The sequence below is a fragment of the Onthophagus taurus genome, chromosome 1 (assembly GCF_036711975.1).
Source record: "Onthophagus taurus isolate NC chromosome 1, IU_Otau_3.0, whole genome shotgun sequence".
NCBI lineage: Eukaryota > Metazoa > Arthropoda > Insecta > Coleoptera > Scarabaeidae > Onthophagus > Onthophagus taurus.
In genome coordinates, this window is record NC_091966.1 from 3,090,130 (window position 1) to 3,115,635 (window position 25,506).

General features: G+C 31.7%; 1 protein-coding gene across 2 annotated transcripts in view; it reads right to left on the minus strand.

The window, feature by feature from the left end:
* LOC111429266 (irregular chiasm C-roughest protein-like) overlaps positions 1 to 25,506 on the minus strand; it is a 183,417-nt gene that overhangs the window by 83,509 nt on the left and 74,402 nt on the right. Inside the window, exons 1-2 of one of the 2 annotated variants that reach the window (XM_023065136.2) lie at positions 12,048 to 12,394; positions 652 to 684 (exon numbers count right to left, since the gene is read on the minus strand). The gene's annotated coding sequence lies outside the window, so the exon portion shown is untranslated. Of the gene's footprint in view, positions 1 to 651; positions 685 to 12,047; positions 12,395 to 25,506 lie in introns of those variants that run through there. The other variant, XM_071194507.1, reaches the window with a different exon arrangement.

Genomic DNA, 25,506 nt, shown 5'->3' on the forward strand with positions numbered 1-25,506 from the left:
TGATATAAATATATCATACGTTATATAAGAAAGCGGGTTCTCTTTACGAATTGACGTTACGTTGAATATTAACATTTTAATTAAAAAATCGATGAGGGTCACCCGACGGGCTCTATCGAGGGCGTAATTCTATGCGCCTGTAAATCACTGTGTCGATTTAAATAATTGCACAGCAATTTTGTTGTAAATTGCTAAAATGATGGTCGTTTGCGAAGAAGGCCTTTTGTAGCACCGCCGGTACACAAAAATGTAAAAAAAAAATAAAAAGAATCGCGCCCTCGTTTTTAAAATAGTTTATCGTTGGCGGTTTCGCAAATTCCAGGATCGACGGGGAATATGGCGCGGGATAACTTCGGAGCCCGATGTCAATAAATTGCCATTCCATTTCCTATGCCCGAAGTTCGATCCGTGTTACACATCGTTTCCGCTTCCTTTCTACCCGAAATTAGCTCTATAATTCAAACTAGAGCGCAGGAGCGGTGCCGTCATCCGATAGATAGAACGGGAATTCGATTTCTCCACCAGAAATAAGCGGTTTCAGTCGAAAGTGGGGTTAATACCCTCTTTTTATCGTTTTGTCTCGATAATATTACACAAGATTATATCATATATCTTATTAATATAATTGTAATAATTAAAAAAAGTACTTACATGCGATGTAGATTTTGGATTTATTAAGAAAACCTGAAACGAAAACAAAAGGAGGTAATTAAAATTAAATTGAAAAATCAAAATTGAGTGTGGATCGTTTATCGATTCGCGTGCCGGATGGAGCTGGAACAAATTCCAATTATCGCCGTTTTTTAAAACCGTGATATATGAAACCCGGCACTTACGCCTATTAAAAAATAATTAATTCGAGAACGTTCAGTGATAATTGACGAGCGCCGATAATAAACGAAGTACGCCCCCCGTATTGGCAAAAATAAAATAAACATTTAATTCAAATTTGATTTATTATTAATTTTATTTATATCGAATCTATTATATTGTTATATTTATAAAATTGAAAATGTTTCCCGGTATAAAAACCAATTTATCAACATTATGTTACGGCCACAATCAATACAAATCACCATATGTTACAAACAGTATCTAAACCAACCATCTGGTGCTCGCGACCACTTTCAATTTTTCCGCATTCCATGCGTTTAAAACCGCTTTACTTCGCTGCAATATACCCGCATGATCTGCAGCAATGGTTGAACGACCACGATTTAAAACCCATAACAGGTTCCAAACACCCATTACACGCGCTATAGCTTCTATTTCGTTTCTAAATATAAAATTATTTAAAATCGATTACTATTTAATACTTCTCAAGTGTTTCTTAAATAAACCAAATTGAAGTTGAAATCAAAATTATTCGTATAAATGAGAATATGAATTAGGGGTTGGAATTCAGTTTAGTAACTTTGGAGAGAAATTAACTTGAGTGCCTCCTAAACCTATTCTATTGACACTCTCTGTGTCTCCGATCCGGTGGCTGTAAGTAGGATGGTTGTAGATTAATCCCTTGGGGGGTTGTAAATGTAACCTTAGTTAATTAACATTTTATGTTAACAATTAAAAAAAATTCATATTTAACTTAAAATTATTAATTTAATTAAACATTTATAATTATTGTTCTTGCCATATTTATTTATGTGGATGCTTACATAAAGTTTTTGAGGAGTACATCAAATAGGGTAATATTCTTCATTGTCTTAAATAGTGAAGAATGACTTAGTGAACACAATGAGTATATACAATCTAAGGTTGGCAATGGAATAAAAAAGTTACATGTTTTTGAAAAGTTTCCAAAATGCTTAGTTTTTGAGTACAACAAAATTGAAAACCTAAGGCATTATTCTTTGTCTTAGAAAGTGAAGAATAAGGTAGTGAACACGATGAGTACACACAATTTAACATTGGCAATGTAATAAAAAAGTTACAAGTTTTTGAAGAACCCTTGATTTCTTCTAATGTTTAATTTTTGAGGAATACAAGAAACTAAAAAAACCTAAGGCGTTCTTTTTTCTCTTAAAAAGTGAAGAATGACTTAGTGAACACGATAAGTATATATAATTCAACTTTGGCAATGGAATTAAAAAGATAGGTGAGTTTGAATAGTTCGAAACATATCTAATACCTTGAAGCGATTGGTAAGAAATATAATATTTTTTCCTGCAATCAACTCTATCACAATAATTTGCTCGTCGTAATGATCACGAAAGGTCTTTCTCGCCTTTTTCAATTCGTCGCCCAAACCACATTCATATTGTTGTTATCAGAACACGACCACAGTTCAAAAGTATATTTTTAAAGATTAGAATCTTCGCAATATCGAGCAACCTCTAATCAATAATTGAGCATCTTAATGCTTCAAAGCAATTTTTAGTACCCTGACAAAAGTGTGCTTAATAGAAGAGAAGAAGCATTATGTGACAGATGATAACAAGTGCTACATCTTAATGTGTGTGAGGTACGTGTTAAAATAAAGGTTGATAGAGCAAAGTTAAATAATAAATGGCGAAAAATATAAATGAAGTGGTGTTCTACTTTGGGTATTGTTGCAAGAAAAGAGTTCATACACCTCTTCGAGCAATAACTCTACGTAAGTTTTCTCGTCCATGCGGAATAAAGCGTATATAAAATTCAAATCGATAAAACATCTCCTTCACTTTGTTTTATTTGGCGTAAACAAAAAAGATACCTATCGATCGTGTTCAATAATAAAATACTCTCGTAGGTTTTGTTGTATTCAGATTGCCAAATGATTATGGTACTAAAACGAGTCTACTGATATTTTACACCATATCTTTGATGCTCCCATTTACTTAATGATTGAGTCAGACCATTTCCTGCTAAAGTCGAGTATATGGAATAGAATATTGGACACAAAAAAAAAGAAAGGAGAAAGATTACCCAGATTCAACACTGAAGTTCTACAAGACGGAGACAAGCTCAATTTAAAAAAGAGCTAATGAAAAGTTTACCAAGGAAGGATGAGAAAAATGTAACACTCTCTTAACAACTGGTTTAGAAATTAAACGCCCAGGTAAACAACGAAAAAGAAGCAATTGGTTTGTCACTGAGTATGATGTAGGATTCGCAAAACGAAGAAACGAAAGCAGATAGATGCAGAGGCTGGAAAATCTTATTACTGCCTACGTGACTAACGATGATAGAGGTTTTGCACGGTAAGGATGAATGAAGGAGTAAACTTTGGAAGGGTCGGACGCGCACAGGATAATATGGCATCCATATCAGTAGCGAAAGAAGTAGTGACATTTTCAAGAAATTACAACATTCAAAGAAATACTTAGAAATATAGGCCATAACAAGTCTTTGAAGGTGAAGACCAAAAGTACAGTGCACTATTTACTAAAAAGAATATTTAAAGACATGGAAAGTAACAACAAGTGGGATCGTGATAGCTGCAATGTAGTTTTATGGGTCGATGCCATGATGTCTAAAATACAGGTGTCCCGTTAAGCGTACGGAGCGGCTGTATCTCTAGAACGTTAAGGCCTAGAGGTTTGGGAAAAAAATTCTTATAAGCAAAGTGACCAAGAGAAATAGCTGGAAATTATTTTGAAGTTCGTAATTCTACCGCTAGGGGGCGTAACTGCCATTGAGAAACATAAAGTTCCCGCTATATCAGAAACTTAGACGATGAGCTATAACTTTGACAACATCATTTAGTAGCTTGGATAATACCGCATCGCTTTTGTTTTGCGATATTTCTCATATTTGTCATAATAAGGGAGGGGGAGGCTAATGCGTTTTCATATGTTTACATTTTAATATCTCCTAGACCATTCAACCGATTTGAATATTTTCGGTGTTGTTTGAAAGAGCATTTTATGCTCTTTTAAAAGATATGTTCAGTAAAACCGTTTGGTTTAAAACAAATAAGCTAGAGGGCGTTATCTGCAGCGGTTACATATTTTTGAAAAAAAGTTAAATGGAACGGTACTATTTACTTCACAGACCATTAATCACCATAAAATTTGCTAAATATTAGTGAAAACCGTATTAGTGAAAAATTATGATAACAGACTGAACTATTACCATTGACTTTTAAATATGATTTGGGCAAATCCAAACCTTTTATCACAAATGCTATGGATGCATGAAGCATCTGTCCACAAGCTGATGTAAACTTGCGTAATATGCATTCTTGGTTCGAGCAAAACCCACATTGCTTTCACCCCTTTATCTATTGGGTAGACCAAACGACCTGACTTTTCAAGAAAAACCAATAACCAGGGAAAATATGACAAAACACTAAATACCAGTAGAAACGTGGCCAGGGCCGAGACTTAAGCAGCGTTTTTTTTCGTCGAAACTAGATTAAATAAATGCATCGAGGTTTATGGAAGGCATTTCGCACATTAGTGAGTTATTTTTGCCAAAAATTTAAGTTATTCTAAGTGTTTTGGTTTATTTTGTTTTATTATCATTGTTGATGTTTCATTGATCCGTTGGCTTTTCAACACGCCTCAAAAGTTAGTTTTGAAGCAGTTCTAAGCTTGGATAAAGTTCTAGATAATAAAATTTTTGTTCTCTCTTTTTTGTTTCCTATGGTAACTTGATCCGATTAAGATATACGAATTTTTAACATTTTCTTTTATAATTCGAGAATGGATGGAGATATCGAGATGCGGTTTTCACTAATATTTAGCAAATTTTATGGTGATTAATGGTCTGTGAAGTAAATAGTACCGTTCCATTTAACTTTTTTTCAAAAATCACAAAAATAGGTAACCGCTGCAGATAACGCCCTCTAGCTTATTTGTTTTAAACCAAACGGTTTTACTGAAAATATCTTTTAAAAGAGCATAAAATGCTCTTTCAAACGAGACCAAAAATATTCAAATTGGTTGAATGGTTCAGGAGATACTAAAATGTAAACATTTGAAAACGCGTTGGCCTCCCCCTCCCTTATTATGACAGATATGAGAAATATCGCAAAACAAAAGCGATGCGGTATTATCCAAGCTACTAAATGATGTTGTCAAAGTTATAGCTCATCGTCTAACTTTCTGAGATAGCGGGAATTTTATGTTTTTCTATGGCAGTTACGCCTCCTAGCGGTCGAATTACGAACTTCAAAATAATTTCCAGGTATTTCTCTTGCCCACTTTGCTTATAAGGATTTTTTTCCCAAACCTCTAGCCTTTACCGTTGTTGAGATACAGCCGCTCCGTACGCTTAACGGGACACCCTGTATATGGTAAGCCATCTGCAACGACCCAAAATGAGTTAAGGCAATTCAATGCTTATTGAATTCTGCTTCTCAATGATAAGAAAAGTAAACATTGTAGAATCAAAAAGGTATGAGTGTTTGGTCAACACAAATCAGTTATTATTGCAGTAAATTTTCTGACATCTTTTGCCAAAAACTCATTCAGTAAAAACAGATTTAAGTCAATTTTTGTTTGCGATTGGCATAAATTGGAAAAAAAGTTTTCATCTGCCATAATGCCTTAAGATCACCATTAAAGTTGTCTTAAGTCTGAAATTACTCTTATTAACGTGGCTAAAAGCTCCAACATCCTTGTACACTATATTGCTCTCCTTATCAAAGAAATATTAGCAGTTTCAATAACTGAACAGCTTATAACCAAGAAAATGGATTTAAAATTTTAAATAAATCCAACCACATAAACCAAAAAAACGGATATTCTTAAGTTAATTTATTTTCAATTTTATTATGTAAATGAGTTTATTTCGAATTATAATAATACTTGGTTACGAGGCAAGATATATTGATTAGTAAGTACTTATTTCTGTTTACTTTTTCGTATTGGCAACAAAATGATAAATCTATTCATACATTATATCTACATTAAGGACAAGATCTATGATAAACTACCTAGGTAATATTCTATAATAAAACAATTTTTCCTTTGAATACAAACTCGCTAGGGTTCAATCAATCCAAATGCTTTGATGTGCGGCTATTATGTTATCTTTAACATTGAGTTGGATTTGAAATGAAAAAGAATAAAAACACGACGGATTGGATTAAAAATTTTCTTTTTCCTTATCTGGGATTATGATTGAAAAGAACTCGACTCCAAAAAGATTTCCAGGTAAAAGACGACAATCTGTCCTGGTCTTTTTTTGTTTAATGTCGCCTATTTCCAATGTTCGCTCAAGCAAGACGTCGTTCATCCTGCGCATTCACCACCTCTCATGACTTGCTATAGCCAGTTTTTTTGGTGTGGGAAAATTAGATTGAGAAGCGAGTGCTTTAAATGAAAAATAACGAATAATTTGCTTAACTAATGTATGCAATTTACGTATTAATATGTTTTAATCTAATAAAAAGAAATTACAAAACGGAAGCAAATTTATTTAGCCGTTAATTCCCCGGTTACTAAATTTACCGGAAGAGTGGATGATCGGCCATCCAAGACCGATATGTGGTTGCGCCCCTGATATGTCAAACTAAAACTAAATTAACCCCCGCTGCTAAAACATCAATGTTCAAATCAAAGTTGATTAAAAAAGTTTTTTTTAATCACGTAATAAAATTAATGATCTTTATAAATACCCAGATGTAAAAGTAAATTAATGATTGTTGTGAACGAAATTAATTAGATTAAATTAATTAAACAGCTATTTTTTTATCCATAACACTGCTTAGCATAACAAAAAATCGTTGTAGGCGGATTATTAATGAATGTTTAAAATTGCGATGTAAATTTAAAAAAAAAATTCAACGTACATTTATTAAGACGAACAGTTACGAATTTTATTTAAACACAAAACATACGGACACCAGATGTATTACGACACACTTTTTATTTTATTTTACAGTTTAATGCCTCATTTCAACTGAAAAACTTTTTTTTAAACGTTCCGTTTCTTTGAAATCGTTATTAATAAAACCCGTTCAAAAGAAAATAATAACACGTTATTATTAAGAGGGATAATGATGCTGCTCAGATTGTTACGCAGCAACAACAACATCCATTAATATCAAAACCCGGATCAATTTTCTCTAACAACCAATTTGAGTAAAGTATCGGTTTTGATATAATTTCGCAACTTTTCCAATGTAGCCCAATAATAAGTCATTAGAAACGACGAATTAGATTTCGAACAGTGCTGGCTTTTTGATTAATATGTTGTAACGTAACCACAGGGAAGCTACGTGTATAACCATATGTTCGATGGGGCTCCTATAGGAATCAGTTACATTGAAGATCATTTCAAGCGGTGATTTAGTACCACAATAGGTAATGACAGTTACCAGGTGTCTACAATACGTGTTATTTATAAGGGCAATTTATAATACTTCTACTGGTGTGGTAATATTTACTGTTTTCTAACTATATTTCTTGTTGAAACGGTTTCTTAATGGTTATTTATTTCGATTTTTATACCATATCAATTTCAATCTTGATTTATTAAGGAAATGTTAAGAAAACTAAAAAAGATTTTCACCGTTATGTTTAATTTTAACGTTATATCAAAAATAATCAATTTGAGTAACTAAAAACGTTCATTTCGAGAATTAAGGATTATTTCGTTTATAACTAACAAACTTCTATAACTAGATTAAAATTGTTTATGGGCGATGTTTTTCAGATTCATCATGAACATTTTTTATAAATAAACTTTTTCACCATCGCGTTTACTTTTTGAGATATAACATATTCTATCAACCAAAGTATAAATTTTTCATAATTAGCGATTTCTTTGATTCTAACTAAAGCAAAATCAAAGTTAGGTTGAAATTGTTTATGGATCTTGTTTTTATGATTCATTATAAACAATTTTTATTAATTACACTGTATTCACCAAGATTTATTATATTTAGTATTTACAATCACTTTGATTAATAATTAAAAACGTTCATTCGAGAATTAATTTTTCTTTCGTTTACAACTAACAAACTTCCATAATTACATTAAATTTGTTTATGAGCGATGTTTCTCAGATTCATTATGAATAATTTTTATAAATAAACTTTTTCTCCATCGCATTTACTTTTTGAGTTATAACATATTCTATCAACCAAAGTATAAATTTTTCATAATTAGCGATTTCTTCGATTCTAACTAAAGCAAAATCAAAGGTAGGTTGAAATTGTTTATGGATCTTGTTTTTATGATTCATTATAAACAATTTTTATTAATTACACTGTATTCACCAAGTTTTATTATATTCAGTATTTACAATCACGTTGATTAATTAAAAACGTTCATTCGAGAATTAAGGTTTCTTTCGTTTACAACTAACAAACTTCCATAATTACATTAAATTTGTTTATGAGCGATGTTTCTCAGATTCATTATGAATAATTTTTATAAATAAACTTTTTCTCCATCGCATTTACTTTTTGAGTTATAACATATTCTATCAACCAAAGTATAAATTTTTCATAATTAGCGATTTCTTCGATTCTAACTAAAGCAAAATCAAAGGTAGGTTGAAATTGTTTATGGATCCTGTTTTTATGATTCATTATAAACAATTTTTATTAATTACACTGTATTCACCAAGTTTTATTATATTCAGTATTTACAATCACGTTGATTAATTAAAAACGTTCATTCGAGAATTAAGGTTTCTTTCGTTTACAACTAACAAACTTCCATAATTACATTAAATTTGTTTATGAGCGATGTTTCTCAGATTCATTATGAATAATTTTTATAAATAAACTTTTTCTCCATCGCATTTACTTTTTGAGATATAACATATTCTATCAACCAAACTATAAATTATTCATAATTAGCGATTTCTTTGATTCTAACTAAAGCAAAATCAAAGGTAGGTTGAAATTGTTTATGGATCTTGTTTTTATGATTCATTATAAACAATTTTTATTAATTACACTCTATTCACCAAGTTTTATTATATTTAGTATTTACAATCACTTTGATTAATTAAAAACGTTCATTCGAGAATTAAGGTTTCTTTCGTTTACAACTAACAAACTTCCATAATTACATTAAAATTGTTTATTTGCGATGTTTTTCAGATTTATTATGAACAATTTTTATAAATAAACTTTTTCTCCATCGCGTTTTCTCTTTGAGTTATAACATATTCTATCAACCAAAGTTTTAAATGTTTCATAATTAGTGATTTCTATGATTCTAACTAAAGCAAAATCAAAGTAAGGTTGACATTGTTTATGGATCTTATTTTTATGAAGCATTATAAACAATTTTTATTAACTACATTTTATTCGCCAAGTTTTATTTAGTATTTACAATCAATTTGAGTAACTAAAAACGTTCATTTCGAGAATTAAGGCTTGGTTCGTTTATAATTAACAAATTTCCACAATTAAATTAAAATTGTTTATGGGCGATGTTTTTCAGATTTATTATGAACAATTTTTATAAATAAACTGTTTCTCCATCGCGTTTACTTTTTGAGTTATAACATATTTCATCAACCAAAGTATAAATTTTTCATAATTAATGATTTCTTTGATTCTAACTGAAGCAAAATCAAAGGTAGGTTGAAATTGTTTATGGATCTTGTTTTTATGATTCATTATAAACAATTTTTATTGATTACATTTTATTGATCAAGCTTTATTTAGAATTTCCCCTCAATTTAAGTAACTAAAAACGTCGATTTCAAGATTTAAAAATTGGCTCGTTCATTTCTAAGAAACTTTCATATCTAGATTAAAATTCATTATGGACGATGTCTTTTAGATTCATTATCAATTAAGTTTTTCAATTATGACACATTCTAAGAACCAAAGTTACAAAATTTTAATTTTTACCGATTTCTTCAGTTCTAACTAAAACATCATTAAAGTTACATCGAAATTATTTATGGATTTTGTTTTTATGATTCATTATAAACAATTTTTATTAATTACATTGTATCCATCAAACTTTATTTAGAATTTCCCATCAATTTACGTAACTGAAAACGTCAATTTCAAGATTTAAGGATTGTTTATGGATCTTGTTTTTAAAATTCATTATGAACAAATTTTATTAATTACAATTTATTCATCAAGCTTTATTTAGAATTTCCCATCAATTTAAGTAACTAAAAACGTCGATGTTCAGATTTAAGGATTGGCTCGTTCATTTCTAACAAACTTTCATATCTAGATTAAAATTCTTTATGGACGATGTTTTTTAGATTCATTATTAACAATTTTTATAAATAAACTTTTTCTCCATCGCATTTACTTTTACAATTATGACACATTCTAATAACCAAAGTTACAAAATTTTTATATTTACGAATTTCTTCAGTTCTAACTAAAACATAATTAAAGTTAGATCGAAATTATTTATGGATTTTGTTTTTATGATTCATTATCAACAATTTTTATTAATTCCATTTTATTCATCAAACTTTATTTAGAATTTCCCATCAATTTAAGTAACTATAAACGTCGATTTCGAGATTTAAGGATTCTCTCGTTCACATCTAACATACTTTCATATCTAGATGAAAATTGTTTATGGTCGATGATTTTTAGATTCATTACGAACAATTTTTATAAATAAACATTTTCTCCATCGCATTTACTTTTATAGTTATGACACATTATAATAACCAAAGTTACAAAATATATTTATATTTACCGATTTCTCAGTTCTAACTAAAACATGATTAAAGTTAGATCGAAATTATTTTTGGATCTTGTTTATATGATTCATTATAAACAATTTTTATCAATAACATTTTGTTTATCTAGCTTTATTTAGATTTTAAAACACATTTGAGTAACTAAAAGCGTCCATTTTGAGAATTATGGATTGTTTCATTCACAACTAACAAAGTTGCACAATTAGATTATAATTATTTATGAACTATGTTTTCTAGAGTCATTATCAACAATTTTTATAAACAAACTTTTTCTCTATCGCGTTTACTTTATAAATTATAACAGATTCTAATAACCACCAACGTTACAAATTTTTCATCTTTAGTAATTTCTTTAGTTCTAACTAAAGCATAATCAAAGTTAGGTTGAAATTGTTTATGGATCTTGTTTTTAAGATTCATTATAAACAAATTTTATTAATTACATTTTATACATCAAGTTTTATTTAGGATTCCAAATCAATTTCATTAACTAAAAACGTCCATTTCGAGATTTAAGGATTCTCTCGTTCATATTTAACAAACTTTCATATCTAGATGAAAATTCTTTATGGACGATGTCTTTTAGATTCATTATGAACAATTTTTATAAACAAACTTTTTTTCCATCATGTTTATTACAACCAAATTTATAGCAATTTCTTTAGTTCCAACTAAAATATAAACAAACTTCTATTAAAATTATTTATGCATCTCATTTTTATGATCCATTATAAACAACTTTTCTTAATAACATTTTATTCATCACCTTTTATTTAAAATTTCCAATCAAATTAAATAATTAAGGGTTGTTTCGTTCAAACCAAACTTCCACAACTAGATTAAAATTGATTATGGACGAAGCTTTTCTGATTCATTATGGACAATTTTTATGTACAAACTTTTTCCTCATCGTTTTTAATTTTTGAGTTATACCACATTGTAATAAGCGAGATTGCAAATTTTTCATAATTAGTCATTTTTTATGGTTTTATCTAAAATATGATCAAAGTTAAGTTGAAATAATTTATGGATAATGTGTAGATTAATCACGAGCAATTTTTATCTACTAAGTTTTCGTTCGATCTAACTAGTTCTCGAGATACATAACACGTAATTATGTGTTAAAAATTGATTTTGTTTGTGCCGATTTCGAAATGATGCATTTTCAGGTGCAAAGAATAGAATTTTAACGTTTTTATTTTCTCAGATTGTACTGGAAAATATCTAGTTTTGTAATCGACCCATTTAAATCGGATTCGTCTATTTGTTTATCCGAATAGAATTGACGATAATGGATCTTGTCAAACAATCCCTCTAAAGTAGCTCGTAAATAAACCTTTTATTCGATGCCTACTATAGCGTATATAAAGGATATATTCGAATAGGAAACGATCTCATTTAGAATTTGTTTTGAATAACCCGATTTCAATTTTCTGGCAGTCACTAAAAATCCTTTTTTATTTTCTACTTACGTTATTGTATGAAGTTAAATAAAATCCTTATCACAACAATTAACACATTCAGAGCACGTATAAATTTTTGGTTAAATATGTATATCCTTTTTTCGAGGGGTGCACAAAATCCAAATTTTTTTGCACTTGAAAAAGTACACGCTACAAAACACGAAATGGTTTCAGGCACTAGATGGGTAAACAGTAAACACAAAAATGGACATCACTCGATGGTGTTGCAAAAAAATATTGAAAACAACAAAAAAAAACGGTAAAAAGGCGGTCGAGGATTCGCGGGGTATCGCGTATTTGGTCCTTCAGAAGAACGTTTCATCGACATAAACAGTTCGGCAGCACGACGACGACTGAAGCACTGAAGCCTGGACGGAGTCCGACAGAGTTGAACTGCTCGGATCTAGTCTTCATCCTTGTCTGGCAGCAGGAGAAAATACCCGATCGGTGGCGCCATCAGCTCCCGGTGCGGCATACGAACGCACTTCGCGAAAGGGTAATTATATGCGGGAGCGGTAACAATCTGCTTATGATTTTAGCTCCTGTAGGATATACGGGATGCCGCTCCCGAGTTTGTGGTATCCCTTTGATCCGAAAAGGGGGAGTCGCGTACCTTTCTATTAACAAACATTTTTAATTCAAAATTATGTTTTCACGCAGGAAATACATAGAATACCGACATTTTTTTAAAAATTCTTGCGATTCTTATACTATATATAATCTCCTATGAGTGGAAGAAGTCTTTTTGCGGATTTTCAACGTCCTACTTTCTCTCGACTTATTTCGTGGAACGGTAGCCGAAAAAGAAAAGTTTCGTTCTAAGAAAGGGCCAATTTGTGCCGCTGTAAATGATTGCGGCATCATCCGACCCTTTTCCTTTATAATTATGCGGTCTTTTTATATCATGTGTGTCCAACTTTTATTATACACTATTTTTTAATTCCGAGGAGTGGTTTCAAATTGAAGCGTCAAAAAGAAGGGTTGCTATTGGTCAGTTTTAAGCAAAAATTACACTAGGAAAATTAGAGATGTTGCTGGCCGCCTAGAAATATTCGTGTTTAGCCGGACGTCTCTTAGTGTGGCTAAACCCGAATGATTCTAGTTCTAGGTCTTGTGTTAGTTCTGCTGATAGTGCTAGTGTAAAACTAGAACTAACACTAGACCAGGAACTAGAAGCATTTGGGTTTAGCCGCACGTCTCCGAAGACGGCTAAACCTGAATGATTCTAGTTCTAGGTCTTGTGTTAGTTCTGCTGATAGTGCTAGTGTAAAACTAGAACTAACACTAGACCTAGAACTAGAAAGTTTCGATATTTTCTTGTTCTAGGTCTAGTGTTAGTTCTAGTTTTAGTTCAATAAGAATATACAACATAGATTAACTAGAACTAACACAAGACCTAGAACTAGAATCATTCGGGTTTAGCCGTCTTGAGAGACGTGAGGCTAAACCCGAATGATTCTAGTTCTAGGTCTTGTGTTAGTTCTAGTTTTATACTAGTACTATTATTAGAATTAACACGGTCTAGTCTTAGGTTTAGCCGCACGTCTCTCAAGACGGCTAAACCCGAATGATTCTAGTTCTAAGTCTTATGTTAGTTCTAGTGATAGTAGTAGTCTAGTTTTATTTCTTATTCAGCGCTAGATTATTATATATTTTTATTGAGCAATAACGGACATCACCTTCCCCGTATTAATTCGTTATATCGAAGTTTTAGTATACTTTTGATTTAAGAAATAATTCTTGATGGGATAACGATTTAATCCTGTGTGAATAACTTTACGACTTCTGTTCATTTTTCAGGGATAAATGACTATGCGAAACGGATGGAGGCAGAGGCGTGAAGTGGCAATTGTGAAATTGCCACGCTTAATAACTCCGCCGGCGATATGACATCATTATTTTTATCTCGTCAAAGGGGGCCCTCGGGAAGAAAGGCGCCTATCCTCCCTCTGGTAACCATTCGGTTCGTCCCGGGGGCGGAAAAATCCACGGTTTCGCTTGGTACGGAATGGGAACAATACGTTATTTGTATGAGAGCGCTCTGGATCTGTTAACAAATCGCCCTCTACAGCCAGGCGTGAAATATTGGCGCTGTCTAAGTGCTTCTGTTACATAGGTGGAAGGCTCGCATTACACCCACAGTTTTCTAAGCGCACTTTTTTCATAAGGTACTTTTCGATTATGATAAATGGATGATTTTAGCGAAAAAAATAGGCTATTCAAAGTTTGTTGGCCCCTGCGGGAGAGCGAATATAGCAGAGTTTGAGTTCTAACTCCATCAGAGTCCATCCTCCGTCGTGCCAAATTAATTAGTGTAATTAGTTTGACCAGTTTTTGCGTCGACTGCACCGTCCGGAGCTTTCGTAAAGCACCTAACGACCTCTACCTGCCCGCTCTCGGTCGGCGGCTACTATGCTGATGGTTAGATAGCTCTATAGCTTCTCCATGACTAATTGGACCTGGCAGATCGTACAACGAAGATTAAACTCACAGTAGTAGTAGTCTTCTGTAATGATTGGTAGTGGAAAAGTTTCATTGCTCATCTATTTTTAATTATATCCACACTAGCTTTTGGTTCTTTTAATTTAAGTTAATTCATTAACACCCTCTATATATATGCGCGCTCAATTCGCGTTAAATTTTATTGATTATTGTGATATAGTATCAAACCTGTCAATGGGCGGTTATAAAGAGGGAGTATTAATTACATGAAATGTAATGAAATTTTAAAATAACCAGGAAGCGTACCCGTCAAATTCATATCATAAAGCGGCAGCCACCAATCAACTCTCTCGTTTATTTATACGTCCGCATAACCAACGTCGAAACGACGTTGGTCGATGACTGTTTTGTGTACAACACATGTCCATCCGTGTTGAAGTATTTGTCAACACAAAGCAGCGCTGTTGTTATTATAGATTTTCGCGTTTCCATTGTCGCATAGTTGAAAAAAAGGTGCGGAAGTGTCCGTATATACAATAACAATATTTTTCTACCACGCCAATTTACCTGATGTTAATTAAAGAAAAACAGCTCTTAAAAACCGCACCTACTGCCTTCATCTACTCCACAAACATTTTCCTAAGGGTCCTTTTCTGTACAGAGTGAGAGAGAGGGGGAAGTTACCTACAGTGCAGTCGGAAAAGTAAGGTAAACAAGCGAATATTTATTTTGGACGATTTTCGTTCTCCCAACGGCATTTTAAGGCGCCCTTATCCAACTTGTGCGCTCGAAATTGCTAAAATAAGGTTGCGGACTCCAGCCAAAACGACAAAAGTCGGAGGTCAAAAATGTTACTGACAATTTACATTTTCAACATTTTCTACACTTTCTACATCAATCACAAATACGATTTATTTCAATTACATTCAACAATCATTCATTTTATTGTTACACACAATTTATTTTTTCAGTATTCCTTGACATTTCTTTATCTTCGTCTTTATCTATTTGGTGGTTCACCACTTAACATTTTCAGGCTTACAAGCTCAAGATGGTTTTTGTTTCATTTGGAATTAACCAGAACTTAAACACAGATGATGTTAATATTTTGATGAAATTCCTTCTACAACAAAAAGCAATGATTTTTTGATGATGATGGTGATCATTAACAGCACAACAATTTTTTAGGAAATTCGCTTTTGAAATATACGTGTTAACTGATCATAGTATTCCTGACCAAACCTTAAGTACGATCTAATTGACTACAAGGTTTTCTTATATTAACGACGATGCTATAAGAAAATGCCAAAGACCACAAACTGATTTTAGAAGCATAGATATTGTTGAAAGAAGTACTAGATGTTGTTTGATAAAAGTAGCTGTTTACAGAGTTCTTACAGAAGATTATTTATTACTTCCAAAGTATAAATACTTGGTTGAAGAATAGTAACCAACTAATGGTTACACAACAGCATCTACAAGTACTTTTGTTGATCGATTTCAAAATTGGACAGAAACAGGCACAAACACTGAGTAATATTCTTTCTTTTATAAATTTTTACTGACATAAACAGATCAGGTTTCGCCCAAGTGACGACGACGTCTTATATAATTAGACATGATCCTTAAAAACATAACAATAGGATTCTCTCCAGTTGAACTCCGCACAATACCTCCGCTTATTACGTGGGTTAACTGATAGGCCGTTGATGCGAACCGGAAAGATGACACCAGAATAAATAGTGAATAGAATCAGCGTGCTTTCAGCTATCAAGACGGCGGGGTTAATAGATCAGTGTCGATCGATACTTTTCCTGTTAGAGCTTGTACGCCGAGTTCGACTGTCACGGCGATATCATGCACGTTCAGAGTTCAGTACGTCGAGGGCCATAGGGACTACCCAGTTTTGAACAACTTGTAGCTTCTGCATATGAAAGTCCAGATCCGTAGGTCATCGTTGGTCTGATAATAGTTAGCCATTCCGTAGAAAGCCGCCAATTTGCGGATTTGAAAAATTAGTTTTATGACATTAAGGAGTGATTTCATCGAAAATCATATCGCAGATTCCTTTCCTTCCTCTTGTTCTCGAGTTTTGTCTTCTCTAGGTTCGTCTCCATCTGCCGCAGGGACTGTTTCAGTCTTCTTTGGGTTGTAACTAGGTTCCGCGTTGATGTTGAATGACAGAGGAGAGAGTACTGACCCTTGGGTATGTAAGTCCTTGAATATTAGTAGATTGTATGAATTGGAGTCTTAAATAAGAGTTGTATTTTAAACATTCTTGTGTGTTTCCGGCGAGTTTTAGCACTGCATCGTTGAGTTGGTGTGGTTCATGTCGATAAGATATTTTTTAATGCCCATGCTGTCAATGGATATCGAGCTAGTTCCTTTATTAGATTTTCTTGGTTTGTTATTTTTTTGTTGTCTTGGTTTGTTATAGACGACGACTAGCGTCTGGGGTATCAGATGTCGTAGTTGTAGTGTTGGATTGACGTGTGGATAGATTCTGATCCGATATACTTTAAATGTTTAGTACTTCTTCCAATTCCTGAACGCAGTTCCTATGTATTTTGTGTCTTTAGCGAATCTAGTTATTCCGGGCAAAATATTACAGTAGGACTTGGGTGTTGTAACTACATAATTCCAACATCTCCAGAATTCGATGAATTTTTTTAATTGGTTTTTGATACCAAAATAAGCTTCCAGAAGGGTTTTCCTATATCATTTTCCAGTGCAAGGAAGTTGGTTTCGTAGGATATAGTCTTTGGAGACTTAGTCAGGGTTTTCTTGTAGCCTAGTCTAGTTTTCTAATAGATGTCATTCTCCGTGACGGTATTCTTAAAGAAGTTGATCTTGTCATCAGCGATGTTATATGTTATAGGTTTTTGCATACCTAATGCCCGTTTGCACCGTAATACATAAGCATTGCTTAAAGGCTAAGTAATGCTTAAGTAGTGAATTTGCGTTGCACCGTCAAGTAACCCGTTCTCAAAATAAGACGTTCTCAAATATAAGTATTTGAAATCCAGTGCTTAAGTTGTTCTCAAGCGCATACGTCAAATAGACATAACCGCACATAACCTATACGTTAAAAAAGTAATAAAATAAAATAATGGATCTGCAAATTTTCGACGACGATTTAGATGTTTTGGAAATAATTGATTTTGGTTTTCCAAAATTAATATACCCAAGATCCAATTATTTTCCATAAAATGGACGAATATAATTTTTTTAAAAGATTTCGTCTAACAAAACAAAGTTGTTTGTATGTTCTACGACAAATACAAGAAATTATAGAATATTAATTTATCTTTAACATATAACTCACAATATAACTCAACACTCTTCGAATATTCGTGAAGTTGGGAATGATACGAATAGTAGAAATGTTATTTACATGGTATATGTCAAATGTCAACTGACATTAACTTGACAACACGAAAAACCCTAAAAAATTACTAAAATTTATAAAAATAACTAAATTTTATGGCGTTGTTGCCAAATAACCGATACTTAAACGTTACTTAGTTGAGCATTGTATATGTTGTGTCGGTGCAATAGACATAAAATTTAAGTTCTTCTTAACTATAAGAACTGCTTAACTAAGTTATGCTCAACTATGTAAACGGTGCAACCGGGCATAAGGTTCTAGGTTTCGGTAGTGATTCGATAAGTTTTCTTGCTAAGCATAGGGGTGTGCTGGTTTCTGGGACTGATTTCTTCGAACGTTCAGTTGCGCGGCTGATGGTTCATTGTCCAGGCAGCTTGGACAGACTTTGTGGTTTGAAGCACGTGGATTATGACGCAGTATGCATGTGGCTTCACACCCGAAAAGCTGGAATCGACTGCACTATGTCGTACCATTCTTCTAGATCTTCTTAGATTCAATAATAAAGTTGGCTTCACATTTGTACGCTTTGAAACTGGAACATTTTTTTGCGAGATTCGAGTTTTCTTAGCTGGTTGTAAGACGAAGAGGAGCTTTTTGTCATTACTCCTTACCTTGATTTCCACCAGTATCGATTTCTTTAGACGAAGTGACTGTTGCTTTGAAATTAAAGGTGATTCATTATAGAGAGCTGGAGTCATATAGCAGTGTTGTGGCGAGTTGGTCATCGGGAATTTTTATTGATAACCGAACAGAACGTATTAGAAATGCAGGCATTAATTTTTAAAATTAATTTATTTGCCAAAAATCGTATGAAACAAAAATAAAGTTATTTGAAAGTGTAAAAATACAAGCTGATTTATATCGTCTTTAAATAATAAATGTGCCCATTGGCAAAAAGCTTCTTCATAAATTTATGAATGTGTAAATTTTCATGCATATTTATAGAAAGTGTTTCCATCTAGTAAATAGCCTGAATCCTTCTCGGTGACTTCTAGTTTCTGTATGATTAGTCATGCCAGCCACAACGAAATTAATAGCAAGTTTGTAACGCGCAACATTAAAACTGACCGTGATATCAATTACGCGCCGTTTTTAATCCCTGCTTTTCCCCATTACCATTAATTTGAAATGCATATTTATTTCCTCCTCGTTATTTATTTCACCCTAGCGCATCGTTCAATCTTAACGTTCCACGTCGAAGATGTGCGTCCGAAATCTTAACTCTTTCTCTTGACTCATTCGGTGTTAGTGCCTCCTTAGTACGTCTTTAATGGTTTTGCCTTCGAGGTAAGCCCGGAGGTTGTTCTTAAGACCGAGACACCGTCGGAGAGAGATGTAGTGATGAAATGGGGGGTGAGAGGTGAGGATCGGGTCCAACTCGGCAGTCATTACACCGGAGGAAACTGGAATCTTACGTTTGCCACCTGTCCGCATCGTAAGCGCGGATTGGTCCAGATTTTGTTGTTTTTTCTCTTGGCGGCGCTGCTCGTCGGCGGCAACGTCGTCGGCCGGAGATCCTTTTTTAAAATTACTTCTCGGGGAATACGAAAAATAACGCTCCCAAGGCCTGTAGGTGTGCACGTCACCTTTCGTACCCAACCCAGTTCTACATTGTAAGTACATTCGTTTTATAAAAAAAGTTTTTGTTAAACAACCCTTCAAGATCCCATCCGGTAGCCGGAAAATAAAGGATCCTCATTAATTTCTTCAACATTAAATTAAATTATTTTAGACCACACTAAACTCTACGTTTTAATATAAATTCTTAATTAGTTTGGTAATAAAAGAACGGATTTTGGGTTGCGCAAGTCGGCGTTCTTTTATACATTTTCTCCACGCTCATTAAGTAATGAACCAGTTTAGTAGGATGTTTATCTAGAAAGGCTTAATTTTTCGGTTTAATTGGTTCGTTTCGATTTTCGTAAATCTCCAGGTAAACGAACGATGATGACGCATTTTCTTTAAGTTTATCATCCTGCATCCTTACATCAATAAACTTTTGTATTCCCCGCGATTAGATTTATTGTTAGACGTTATACGAGCAACCCCGTAAGCTTTAATAAACTATCGACTTAATGAGCATCTACTAGTCTGTGAAGTTCACGTAAACCTTTTGAGGGCGTAACGACGCACTATTAATTTCGAAACCTGTATGAATATTAGATTAAGACGCAACCCGACGCTGGCGACGCCGACGCCACTACCGCATCCTCCCGATACAATAAGAACATTCAAATCGCAATCACGAAATGATTAATGAGACCCTAAGGATTGATCTAGTCAAATTAAAAGTTAACGATGCGTCTTAAAATTTAACGATGCCTCCGAAAAGCGGTCTTCTTTGTTTTCCCGTTCTTATGAGAAAAAAAAGAATAAGTACTTCGATTTTTCTTTCCTCGGACAAAATCATAATTGGTCTTAAGTGAATTAAGCCGCCATTAAATCTTTAAAGAAAAAAAGGACGATGAGGAAAGAGGAATAACCCCCGAAGCGACGGCGCCATCTAGCAAAGAAACTATTCGAGCAATTAAACGATCAGCGTGCCTTCTAAACCTTCAACGAGCTTTTAGTATCCAAGCGTTAGCCTCGATCGCCCTCGGGGTCTTTTTAAAAAAATCAAAATACAACTTGAAGCAAAAAAATCACTACGAAACGAAAATAATTTCTCGAATTAACGAATTCTTTTCAAGGAGTAATTTTGATCTTTTATGAAATGTCACGTTCGAGTTGAGTTTCGGTTCACGCCAACCACCCATAATAATTAATACTTAATTGCACCTCGGGAATGCCCGGTGGCTTGGTGATATTTTAAATTAACCTTCCGAGGAAATGAAAAAGAAAAACTCGGTAAAGTTTCAAGCTGAAAAGCATTGAATTATGCGGTAGTTTCACCGCGTGGAATTGATGACTGCGCCACTCATCCGTTTTGTCAATAAAGCAAACGATTTTCACGATGCGAAAACAAAGAAGTGAGTTTAAATGTTTAAAACTCTATTATACAGAAAAATTTAATTGTGTGTATAAATTTTATAGAAGAATATTTAAGAAACTAAATGAGGCAGATTCATCTCCGCAAGGTATTTGTCAAAATAAAGAAAAAATAACTTTTTTAATGGCTTTAAAGCATATCCACGGGATGCTACATTCAAGAAATTAACACATGAGTGGTTAATGTATGCGTAGATGCACTGCAGACGTATTCAAGAAGGAACTGTTAGGATACTTGAGTCCTGAAATGAGGACTACAATCTTTAAGCTTTAATTTAACATACATATCATATCATGATACTGAAAAATACGGTGCAACTGATTTTTAGGAAATGTTGCTTTATTACTGATTTATAAATTGAACACTTTCTTCTTTAGTTTTTATATCATATCATATTCAAGAAACTTTGCGCTTTAATTTAACGTATATATCATATCATTACTATTAAAAATATAGCCGATGTGATTTATTGAATATTTTGTCATATTCTACATTTTTTTCTTTTATAATTTTTTCCTGGAAATTGTAAATAAACTGGGCTCTTTAAGCTTCGCTTTAACATATACATCATATCATTACTACTAAAAATACAGTAGGTACGATGTTTTGAAAATGTGGTATTATTTCTGATTACACTTTTTGCTTTAACATATTTCTCCTCGAAATTTCAATAACATTAAGGTAATGTTATTGAAAGTTTATTAGGTAATGTTATTGATTAGTTTTTATATTATAACATAAACAAGAAAGTTTCCTCTTTAATTTGATATATATATCATATTATTACTATTAAACATACAACCAATATAATTTTTAGAATATTCTATATTATTTTCGATCTATAAATTTCATAATTTCTTCTTCCATAATTTTTTCCTGGAAATTTCAATAATATTATCTAAAAGTTTCATATCATAAATTAGAATTTTCACGCTTCAATTTAATATATACATCATATTATTCCTATTAAAATTACAATCAATATGGTTTTTTGAAAATTTTGTATTTTCTTGATTCTAAATTCGACATTTTCTTTTTAATAATGTTTTCCTGGAAATTTCAATAACAGTTTTAATACTTAATAGCTTTTATATCATATCATAAACTAGTAACTTTAAGCTTCATTTTGACATATATATCATATCTTTATTATTAAAAATTCAATCGATATATTCTTTGAAAATTTCCTTTTATTTTATATTTCTAAATTTGACACTATTTCTTTAATAATTTTCTCTAGGAACTTTCAGTAATATTGTCTACTAGATTTATATTATATCATACAATGGAATCTTTAAGCTTCAATTTAACATATATATCATATCATAATTCTTAAAAATACTGGAGACATGATTTTTTGAAAATTTGGTATCATTTTGATTTATAAATTTGGCAATTTCTTCTATAAAAATTTTTTCCTGGAAATTTCAATAATATTATCTAATAGTTTCTATATAATATCATAAACTACAATCTTTAAGCTTTAATTTAACGTACATATCATATCATTATTTTTAAAAATACTGTAGATATGATTTTTTGAAAATTTTGATTTATTTTGGTTTATAAATTTGACAATTTCTTTTTTAACAACTTTTTCCTGGAAATTACAACAATATTATCTAATAGTTTTTATATCATATCATAAACTACAATCCTTAAAAGCTTCAATTTAACCTACATATCATATCATAATTCTCAGAAATACTATAGATATGATGTTTTGAAAATTTTGAATTATTTTGATGTATAAATTTGGCAATTTCTTCTTTAACAACTTCTTCCTGGAAATTTCAATAATATTATCTAACAGTTTTTATATCATATCATAATCTGCAATCCTTAAGCTTCAATTTAACATAAACATGATATCATAATTCTTAGAAATAGTATAGATTTGATGTTTTAAAAATTTTGAATTATTTTCATATATAAATTTGGCAATTTCTTCTTTAATAAGTTTTTCTTGGAAATTTCAATAATACCATCTAATAGTTTTTATATCATATCATACACTAGAATCTTTAAGCTTCAATTTAACATATACATATATTATATCATAATTCTTAAAAATACTGTAGATATGATTTTTTGAAAATGTTGTATTATTTTGATTTATAAATTTGACAATATCCTCTTTAATAACCTTTTCCTCGAAATGTCAACAATATTATCTCATAGTATTTATATCATATCATTAACTAGAATTTTCAAGCTTCAATTTAACATATATATCATATCATAATTCTTAAAAATACTGCAGATATGATTTTTTGAAAATTTCGAATTATTTTGATTTATAAATTTGACAATTTCTTTTTTAATAACTTTTTCCTCGAAATGTCAATAATATTATCTAATAGTATTTATATCATATCATTAACTAGAATGTTCAAGCTGGAATTTAACATACACATCACATCATTATTCCTAAAAATACAGTAGATATGATATTTTGAAAATTTGGTATTATTTTTGAAATATAAAGTTGTCAATTTTTTCTTTTATATTTTTTTCCTGGAAATTACAATAATATTATCTAACAGTTTTTATATCATATCATAATCTGCAACCCTTAAGCTTCAATTTAACATAAACATAATATCATAATTCTTAGAAATAGTATAGATTTGATGTTTTGAAAATTTGGAATTATTTTCATATATAAATTTGGCAATTTCTTCTTTAATAAGTTTTTCCTGGAAATTTCAATGATACCATCTAATAGTTTTTATATCATATCATACACTAGAATCTTTAAGCTTCAATTTAACATATACATATATTATATCATAATTCTTAAAAATACTGTAGATATGATTTTTTGAAAATGTTGTATTATTTTGATTTATAAATTTGACAATATCCTCTTTAATAACCTTTTCCTCGAAATGTCAACAATATTATCTCATAGTATTTATATCATATCATTAACTAGAATTTTCAAGCTTCAATTTAACATATATATCATATCATAATTCTTAAAAATACTGCAGATATGATTTTTTGAAAATTTTGAATTATTTTGATTTATAAATTTGACAATTTCTTTTTTAATAACTTTTTCCTCGAAATGTCAATAATATTATCTAATAGTATTTATATCATATCATTAACTAGAATGTTCAAGCTTGAATTTAACATACACATCATATCATTATTCCTAAAAATACAGTAGATATGATATTTTGAAAATTTTGTATTATTTTTGATTTATAAAGTTGTCAATTTTTTCTTTTATATTTTTTTCCTGGAAATTACAACAATATTATCTAATAGTTTTTACATCATATCATAATCTGGAATCTTTAAGCTTCAATTTAACATACACATCATATCATAATTCTTAGAAATACTATAGATTTGATATTTTGAAAATTTGGTATTTTTAAACTTTTATCACCCTCGTTGTGTAGTCTGCCCCAATTTTTTGTTGAGCTGATAAGTCAATATGGATAAATGAAAGGACCCTATTTGTACACACTATATTATAAGATATGAATTTATCATCAGACATCCATTATTTAAAATTTTTTGTGTGAACTCTCAAATAATCTTTTTTATAATGAATCAGTAAATATGTGATTTTTAGATGCATCCTATGGTATATCTAAAAAGATATGCATTATTCATGATCATAAAGGTTAAAGAATTATTACATGTAAATGCAATAAAACGATTCTACCCAATTACGCGATCGGACACACCAAAAAAACAAGTTGCAACATCGATGATTCTCCTCCAACAGAACCCGCAAGGAAAAAGAAAATTGCGAAAGCGGAGGCAGGTGTTTTACTGGCAATATATTTCATATTTTTGAGGCGGCCTCTTCGCCCTATCCTCTTTTTATTCCTTTTACCTTTCAGTTCGCATCCGTAATCTCCGGTGCGTGTACCCATTGTTTTTTTACCATTTCGTTTTTTTTTGTTGTTGTTTTAGTTACATTTGTTTCCCGCGAAACGAAGTAACGGCTTGATTCGCGACGTCCGAACGAATGGTAGACAAAAGAGGGAATCGAAATGAATTATGGTTTCAAAGTTTCTGAATCCGTTTTTCATCGTTATGCCTCCGATTTATTTTCCACGAGTTCGCTTTTAATCTGACGTCGTCGTGAGACCGAAGTTTGGGGGGTGAAAGTTGGTCGAGATCTTGGTGAGCACCTGTTTACCTGTTTCAAAGTTGGTATCGAGGCTGACCAATCACCGTAAGGAAATCTTTCAAGGACATTCGATAACGAATGAAGCGTATAATTTGGCTGAAAGGACACTAGTAACGATGTGGTCGGTGGGAAAAAATAAATATTGCTTTTTCAAAATACATTAGAGACTCACTAATTGAATATAATAAAAATGACTACTTAAATGAGTTTTGGTCATTAGTGTTTAATAGTATTAAAGTGTCGATTTGTGCAGCTAGAACTCATTCCGTATTCGAATTACCCACAATTTCTAGCAGCAATAATAGTCTATTGATGGTGTACTGGAAATGTAGTTACATTGTGACAACACAGACGCAATCTACACGTTAAGCGTGCATTAACCGAATTGCTAAGGGTTGTTGTATTGATGTTAACATGTTCGTGTTCTTGGATCATTTCAATTTACACAAAATCCATGTATTTTTACTTATTCAACTTTTCTTTTAAATGT